The sequence below is a fragment of the Cimex lectularius genome, unplaced genomic scaffold (assembly GCF_000648675.2).
Source record: "Cimex lectularius strain Harlan isolate CLEC.00 unplaced genomic scaffold, Clec_2.1 scaffold121, whole genome shotgun sequence".
In the NCBI taxonomy this organism is placed as follows: domain Eukaryota; kingdom Metazoa; phylum Arthropoda; class Insecta; order Hemiptera; family Cimicidae; genus Cimex; species Cimex lectularius.
Genome location: NW_019392904.1, coordinates 403,842 through 412,788, shown reverse-complemented (window position 1 = coordinate 412,788; position 8,947 = coordinate 403,842). Strand labels below are relative to the sequence as shown.

Here is an 8,947-nt window from a genome sequence, read left to right as displayed (position 1 = left end):
CCTGATGGGTAAAACTTAGCTTTGTAAGTTTGTTCAAATTATATTTCGACAATACATTTATGGAATCCATTTGTCGGAATGAAGTTTGACGCTATCCTTTAAATAATGATTGATAGGAATTTTCGTGTCAAGTAAAACGAAGTATAATTTCACTAATAGCTCCCCCTGGCCCTTCATAAGTCGCCAAGAATCGAATCCTGATTATACGACATTTGAAAAATGGCAAAAAGCAGGGAAAATTCGAAATGTTGTAGGTTGTAGTGGGGAGTTGGTATCAGCAAGTCAGCAGCAGTTGAAGTCACGATAGCTCAAGTGGTTAGAGCAGCGGCGTCTTGAGCCGTATCTTGTGGGTTCGAATCCCGCTCGTGACAGTAAGTTTTTGATTAAAATCAAGGCCTAACATAAAAAGAATAATTAATTGGAAGAAGTAAGTTGATCAATCAGACACTAACCATAATGGGTTTATATAAAACTTACTTATTAAAGAAAAAAAACACTTGAATTTAGTCGAAGTTTTCATTCTGAAAAAGTATTTAAAAGGCTGTCAGTCTTAAAAATACATAATATTATAAATTAAATAACAACAGTTTAAATATCTGATATGAATTGTAGTATATATGTATACGCCCGAATGTATAGAGAACGGGAAACAAATAAACGCTCTTCCTCCAGGCTCACTAGAGGGTGGGAAAAATTTTTTATATTTTCATAGAAATTATATATTATCCTTTTTAAAAAGATAGTTCCTACTCACAGTAAGTTGTTTTGCAACGATCCGGATTTCGAGCCTTTCAGCTCATCATCAGGTTGAAGGACTTCTATAACCTGATGATTAATTAAAAGACTCGAAATCCGGATCATTGCAAAACAACTTACTGTGAGTAGAAACTATCTTTTTACAAAAAACTGAAAACTACACTCATTCCATCATTTATCATTTCTATTATATATTATTATTATTGTGTGGTGATTGGTGACCGTTAATCGATATTTATTTAGAAATCGTGAGATGCGGTCTGGTGTGATGTAGGTTTCAGAAAAACATTTTCTTTATCGTGCCAACGTTTCGATCTTTATTGAGATCATCCTCAGGGCCTGGGATTTACAAACATTGTTTACATATAACAATTACATTTTGGATGTGGAAAAGTGAATTTATACAATGCAAAATATATTTTTTATATTCAATCAAAGTACTTCTACTCACTCAAGTGTTTGTCTTCTGTGGAATTGTGCCATTCTTGCGTGTCGTGTCGAGAGTGCCAGTGAGATTTTGCTATTTTGTATTTATATACTTTGGATTTTGAAGGGGTGGGGAAGGATGTCGGTGTAGAAAAGACATTTTTTCCCAGGCCTGAAGATGATCTCAATAAAGATCGAAACGTTGGCACGATAAAGAAAATGTTTTTCTGAAACCTGCATCACACCAGACCGCATCTCACCATTTCTAAATAAATTATTATTATTGTTGTTATATTATATTACATTCAGTCAGGCTAGTCTTTGGTCATTACAAATAGATTTGTCAACCTTTAGATTGGTGGAGGAAACTGTAGATCTTATCTATAGTATCTCTTCCAGGTTTGAGAACAAGGTAACTACTATTTGGATACCAGCACATAAAGGACACCATGGCTATGAAGAGGCGGATAGCCTAGCCAAAGAAGGCTCGAATACTGCATTTGTCGGGCCAAAACCGGTATTACCACACTCTATGAGCACAGCGAAAAGAGTATTAAAAACTGAGGTATGAAACAATTCCTTAATGAGTGGAATCTATCCCCCGGACACTGGCAATCGAAAGAGTTTGTTAAGGTGATCAAACAAACAGAATCGAAATGGCTATTCTCTAACTCAAGGAAGGGAATTAGTAGGCTGATAGGTATTCTGACAGGCCACTGCCCACTGAGAAGACATCTCTGCGTAATGGACATTCTACCAGACCCTTTTTGCCGTTTTTGCGAAATAAAAGAAGAAACGGCAAGGTACTACCTCGCAGAGTGTGATAGGTATGCTAGGTCTAGATTTGAAATCTTTGAAGGGGCGGACATCACCAAATCACTCCCGGAGATAAAATGGTCCAAAATCTTGGGGTTTCTGAACAAGTCCAAGAAATTTATGCAGGTCACGTGAGCCGACCAAGTCCCGGAAATTTTAGGGATGGGGTAGGAGTCTACCCAGGCATTTAACCCCTCGGGTCTTAGTCGCCCACCCATCGTAATATATAATATATATATATATATTTTTTTTTTAATGAAGAAAAGAGCAGAGAATGTTTATGTAAGAAAATATGTATTAGTACTTCATTGAACCTTCGTTGTCCATGAGTTTCAAGGTTATTATGTTTGTTCTATCACTTTTTTTACCTAATCATCGGATCGTAATAGATGAGATGATATATTTTAAAAATTCCACATAGTTTAGCCCCGATGGTGCGGAATTAAAAAATCGGAATCTACCGAACAGCTTTTCTTTTATAAATTGAAGTATATATTTTCTATTATATATTTTAAAATGGGTTGGTTCTTCTGCGAACAAAAAAAAATTTGTTTTTCCAACGGAAAATTAAAAAATTATCCAGTTTGATCAACGACCTACCTGAGGAAGGTGCAACGCCAGGCTGTGCTGCGTGTTGCCTAACTGGTTGTTGTCAAGGGGAAGCCTTTTTTAAAAAAAATTGATGTGTTCAATTATGTTTCAATGGTATAAAAAGAAAAACCAAACAATCGTTTAAAAATTGTCAACTCACCCTGTAGAATGTTGAACGATAGTTTTCTTTTGTATTTGATAGGCTGATACATTCATCCCATAAAAAATACATATTTAGCTTTCATCTTTGACAGCGATATGATAAATGTTTGAACAGGCTGATCCCCGGTGATGGAAAGCCTAAGGCAAACAAGAAAGACGATCTCCCAGTATTTAGACAACAATTACAACACCCGGACGACATTGTTTTCTTACTGAAGTGAGCGCTGTTTTCTCAAGTCGCGAGCGCTCTGGATCTAATGGGCTTCTTATGTCGACCCCGAGTGGTAATTAATTGCAACAACAAGGACTGTTTTGTTATTAGCATAGGAACGGCAACCGGGACGGGGTTAATTTGAGCGTGTTTACGCGATACCTTTTACGCCTAGGTCGGGTTACCCTGCACTTTAGAAAGGGGCTGTTTTACCCCATGTGAAGTAAAGGAAGATATCTGGTTGATTTACAAGACTAAATCGTTAGAGGGCTTGAACTTTAACTATAAACAAAAATCAGATAATAACAAATAAACTTTGTTTTTTGGGCTAATACAAATTGCTTACTTAGAGTACACCCCTCAAAATCAGGTAGTATTACGTCAAATTTATGGGAGAACAAAAAGTTTTCGGCTATCGCAATGAATAACTTTAAATATTTAGACAACAATTACAACTATTGGACGACATTGTTTTCTTATTGACGTGACCGCTTTTTTCTCTATTCATTTTTTTTATTTGTTAATACAATAAGCAAATAATTCAAATTTCACGTCTTTCTTTTATTTAGGCAATCGAGTAAATTTATTTGTGAATGATAAAAGAGAAAATAGATTAGTAAAAAAGAGGGAAAGAATCAGAGAAAGAAAGGAAGAAGAGTGAGAGAGGGACAGAGAGAGAGCGAGAGAGAGAGAGAGAGAGAGCGAGAGAGGGAGAGCGAGAGAGAGAGCGAGAGAGAGAGAGAGAGAGTGAGCGAGAGAGAGAGAGAGAGACTTTTATTTAATCACTCAAAGAAAGTAAGTATTCTTGGGTTTTTAGGAGTAGTTTGGACTTTCTGACCTCACTAACGTGAGTAATACATTACATTATACATATATTTATATGATAAAAAATGTTTTAAATAATACAAAAAATATTAACATTTAATAAAACTAAGATAGAAGGTTTGGGATGTTAGATTTGTACTAGGTTTTAGAGTGGCCGCTTCCACATTTACGTCATGAAAACACTGGAATCCGTTGCATCGTTATTGCAGGAGTAAACACGGTACTCTAAATTAGCACCCAGTGCACCGGACCTATCCTGGGATGTTAGAAGTGATTGATGAAATACCTTACCAGGTAAATAAAGTAAAATTAATTGAAAAGATAGGTGAGCTTGTAAAAGAAAAAAGAATTGATGGCATAACAGAAATTAGGGATGAGTCTGATAAGTCTGGTATTACAGTAAAATGACGTGAAATGACCTTAGCCGTTCAAATGCCCATAAAAATTAATAATAATAATTAACATTTAATTATGATTTACTGGTGTATAAATTAGGTAGTGTAAAAAAGTGTGTGTGTGTGTGTGTGTGTGTGTGTGTGTGCGCGCGTGTTTGTGTGTGTGTGTGTGTGTGTAGACGATTATATAAGTTTAGCCTTCATTAATTTCATGCCAAGATATAAAAATCGACATATAAACATAGGCAAAAGAAAAAACGAATGTTAGAAACGAAGAGTAAAATGAGAGAGAGAGAGAGAGATAGAAAGAGAAAGTGAGAAGAGATATTGGGAAAGAGAAAACGATAGTAAACTGAAAGAGAGGGGGAGTAGTACAAGAGATAGAGAGAAAAAGAGACAGTGAGTAAACGCAAGCAAACTTAAAGGAAGGTGAGTTGTGAGAGAGGGAGAGATAGATAGATAGATAGATAGATAGATAGATAGATAGATGGATAGACAGATAGATGGATAGATAGATAGATAGATAGATAGATAGATAGATAGATAGATAGATAGATAGAGAGAGAGAGAGAGAGTGGAAAATAGTTTGAGAATCGTGTAAATAGATTTATGGACAGATAAAGGATAGATAGAGAAAAAGTAAATTGATTGATTGATGGTTTTATTTAATCTCGCAAAGTTAGGTCTCTTAGACCTTTCTTATACTTAACGTGAGTTATAGTTTCATTGTACTTTTGTTATGACTTAGATAGACTCCTTTGGTTATTAAAATGTTTTTGGCAATTATTATATATAAAGAAAAGAAAGAATTTTTTGTTTGCTTTGTTTTTACTAACAATTCGACAATATAATTATATATATTTTTTTGTAAATTTGAACATTTGTAGGACATACGTATCAATAAAACCAAAACAAAACGTAAAATAAAAAACCACCAAACAAATGATATTTTGGTTGGTGTTATTTATATAGGAAAATCTTGATCTGTATAAATTGAAATGTATGACAATTTTATTACTAAAATGATAAACTTATTATTATCATCATTAAGAATAATTTTGTGAATATGTAATAAAACTGGAAACAAAGCATTAAAAAATACCAAAGAAAAAAATACAAGTTTATTCAATATGTGTATACATATATATAAATTATAAGACAATATATAAAATCGTAATGATTGACAAATACAGACCTGAAAGATAGAAAACTTTAATAATCAATAACACTTTTTTAGAGTGGATTTTTGTTTACAAAGTTTATATGCATTAAGTAATTTTTGTACGTCAGTTTGAATTTACATAATTTTGTTACCTTTTTTACTTCGAGAGGCAGCTCATTATTTAATAATGTACTTTTTCTAATAATCGAATTTCTGTAAGATATTGTTCTATGCCTTGGTACAATAATATTGTCTCGTCTTGGATTTTTATTATTAAAAAATTTACAGAAAATAATTTGATTAGCTATAAATTGTGGTTCTTTTAACATTTTTTTTCTTCATTAAAGTTACAAGCACAGAAAGAAAGAGGGGAAAAGAGAGTGTGTTTATGACCCGGAAAATATGAGTTCGAGCATATTTCTTTATGAATTATCTTCTTTTTTTTCCAGATGGATTGTAATTTATATTTACGCAAATATTACAAATGCTCCGAAGTAGTTCACAAATTATTTTACAGTGTGATTTTTAGTTCGATAGGAAAAAAACTTGAATGTACAAGAGAGAGAGAGAGATATAGAGAGAGAGAGTGATGAGAGAGAATGAGAGTGAAAGAGTGTGCGACGGAGAATATACGGAAAACGTATATTCGGTAAATTATATGTAAAGTTGTGTGAATTTAAATTGTTCTGTGGAACAACTTCTTGCCCGCTGCTGAAATGCAATCGTTAATTAAATAGACCCTAAATTTAATCTCTTATTTTGTGGGAGAGCTGGAAACGAAGATTGACACGCCGTTAACAATCTGTTGACATCCAATCAGACGGAGACGGTCAGTTTGAAAAAGCCAATCAAAGGGCGGGCTCGAAGCCTTCATTCGACTTCACAAAAGCGCATCCGACTACAACAAACGTCGCCAATTTGTCGACGCGCGTCCGCCGGCCCATTGTCGTAGAACGGACAAAGCCCCCCGAGGGACATTGTTTCCCGGTTGCCCCGCTGGAAAATGGGCAGGTATCTTGTCGGACGTATCCACACATGTTTCGAGACCACAGGGAAAAGCCATAACTAACCGTTAACCACCGTCTGACCCAAGGCAATCCCACAAGTAACAGGTGGCACATGATGCTTTCGTCTATGATTTTTCCAGAAAGAAAAATCCAGTTTATCGAAATATTTTGAGAATCTTATAAACATTGGGAGACTGTGTGAGTGAGAAAGAGTAAGATATAGAAAATATGTGAAAGTGAGAGAGAGAGAGAGAGAGTGTGTGTGAGAAAGAGAGAGAAAGAAAGAGAGAGAGAATGATGAAGTACTTACTTACTTTATCTGATAAATTATTTTTTTACATTTCAACCGACAGTCTGTTAAAATTTAGCTTCGCGCGTCTTTGATTTTAGTCAGCACCATGAATTGAACAAAATTATATTTTATAAAATAAATTGCTGTGTAAATTCCTATTTACAGTTAAACCATTATTTACGTTTGCGTCATTCAAATCTCATAAAAATATTTATTTCTCAAGGTTCCGTTTGACGTAATGTCAAAATCAAAAACCATTCATCAAGTTTTTCTGCTGATAATTTGACCAGAGGTGGCTGAAGTCACATTATCTCTTTTTCTCTCACACCCTATCTTTCTCTCTCTAATATGTATATTATATGTCTATTGTCTTTCTTGATTTTCAAATTGAATTTTCAAAAGCGGAAACAAAAATGAAACCCGGAGGAAATTAACCAGATTTGTCGCCGGATTGGAGCCAATCTCGGAAATAGTCTGTTGATGAAAAGTCCGACCAATTGGCAAGTAGTTGGCAAGTCGGCGGAAAACAAACGTGCTCGCGTTTATAACTTTCCGCCGTTCTCAAACTTTAACCGCCGCCTCCGGGTCCGCCCCAATTAAACCGGAGTGGTAATTTAGCTCCTCATCAAAACTGCGTCGAACGCAAACTGTTTAAACTTTAATTCGGCCGGCTGTTAAAGCAGGAACTTCGTAGGCACTTGGGACGTGTTTTATTCCCAGCCTTGTCCTTAGACAGACAGTTCCTTGCACAATAAATTTGACTGCTGCACTTCTCAACTACATTCTAATTCAACTTTGGTGAGACAAAAATAACGATTTGCATGCATATATCGTCATGTTGAGGACCTTGGTTCTAACCCGTTCTTCTAGAAGTGTTTTGCAATTACTACAATTTTTTGTTGTGGTTAACGACACCACTGGAATATATACTTAAAATTAGCTGTGTGTAAGTGCGTGCAAGCGTATGCGCGTGCATGTTGGTTCGGTTTTGACTTAATCGCAAATTCTGTCTCTCGGTCTATTTGTTTATTATCAGACTTCTTCACCCATTCTACTGACTGTTATGATTTCCCTTTCATATTCATTCACTGTCATTGTCTCTCGTTTGTCTGTCTATCTGCCTGTCTTTCTCCCTCTCCCACCCACTCTCTCTCTCTCTCTCTCTCTCTCTCTCTCTCTCTCTCTATATCGTTTTACTCTTCGTTTCTAAGATTCTCTGTTTATATGTCGATTTTTATATCTTGGCATGAAATTAGTGAAGTATAAACTTACGTAATCGTCTACCAAATCAATTTTATTATAGTTTATACCAAAATTGTATACCTTTGTTCATACTCTTTCTCTCTCTTTAATACTCTGCATGGCTCCTTTTCTACTTCCCTCTCCCACTTCTCTTTTTCTCTCCTCGTTCTCTCACACTCTCTCTCTCTCTCTTCTAAAAGTTCAAAAACGAAAATATCTATATGTGAAATTTAATTACATGTCTCAGATTCATGATAGAGATACTAGGTTTGCAAACTATCGTCTGCGTGTAGTTAAGCACAAAACAAAAACTTTTAGTAGGTCATTTTTAGTAAAAGGTGCAACAACGTTTTCGAGAAACCCTACGTACATAAAACGATGTAAAAATATCAAAGATTTCCAGAATCGTCTTAAAAATTATCTGTTATTATGATTGATGTCTCAAGTTCAACTTTTTTTGTTGTTTTGGGTTTTTGTTTATATTACTATTTAGTGAGTAAAGTTTCATTTGTAGATTTATATTGGTGATTTACAATTCATTATTTGTACTGCATTGAATTAAAAATTATTTTTGTTCACTTGTTTTATTTTATTAGTAATTTGCCTTTTGATTATTCAATTATTGTGTAAATTAGGATATCTATTTCAATAAGCAAATTTAACTAAAGTTCAATGTAAACAAATAGATGGAACATATTGACCACTAAAATAAAGTTATTTGATGTAATTAATGTTTAATAAATTAGAAGTAAGTTAACTATTGGACTATTGTATTTCACATTGGATGTAAGAATGGTGCTTGAGACAAAATGTTGTGTGATTGATAAATAAAACGTTCATCATCCTCATAATCATCTCTCTCTCTCTCTCTACATACACATATATTCATACAATATATTTATATATATATGTGTGTGTGTGTGTATTTTTTTCGTAATATGACCTATTAGTGATAATGCGACAATGCCACCCCCATGACCCACTTCTCATTCGCTTTTTTGAGTTCTATACCATTCTCTCTCTCAGTCTCTTTATCTGTTGCATATGGGTCTTATTGCTTAT

At 34.5% G+C, this 8,947-nt stretch overlaps 1 non-coding gene across 1 annotated transcript; it reads left to right on the top strand.

Moving 5' to 3' along the window:
- Positions 1-297: 297 nt before the first annotated feature.
- Trnak-cuu lies at positions 298-371 on the top strand. Its single transcript has one exon. It is a non-coding gene; the product is annotated as a tRNA-Lys (tRNA).
- The last annotated feature ends 8,576 nt before the right edge of the window (positions 372-8,947 follow it).